Source organism: Cuculus canorus, chromosome 2 (assembly GCF_017976375.1).
Source record: "Cuculus canorus isolate bCucCan1 chromosome 2, bCucCan1.pri, whole genome shotgun sequence".
Taxonomy (NCBI): domain Eukaryota; kingdom Metazoa; phylum Chordata; class Aves; order Cuculiformes; family Cuculidae; genus Cuculus; species Cuculus canorus.
This window is the reverse complement of record NC_071402.1, coordinates 13,078,972-13,079,376: the sequence shown is the minus strand read 5'-3', so window position 1 is coordinate 13,079,376 and position 405 is coordinate 13,078,972.

Sequence of the window (405 nt, the reverse complement as noted above, 5' to 3'; positions counted from 1 at the left end):
TGTTTTTTTCTGTCCTCTATAGAGGAAAATTAACTTTTTGTTGTACTGAGGCAGACACCAAACCTCTTTTCACCCTGTGTTCATCCTCGCTATTATTTTAACAGGAAAAGTGACACTTTGCAATCACCAGTCCTGGCCAACTACCCAACACCTTTATTTCCAGTTTCATTGTTATTTGTCATACAAAAAATCAAACTTCCACAAAGAGTTCTTCAGAACAAAAAACTGTTTTATACACAATTAGGTACAGCATTTATAATGTGCAGTACAAAATGTACAGTTTGCATGAGATAAAAATTGCATCTCATGCCAAGCTTTCATAAAGTGTTAATTGTATAGACTAGAGTTGACGGTTACATTTCATAGAGACATTTGCAGGCACTGCCTTAAAGCACAGAAAGGATA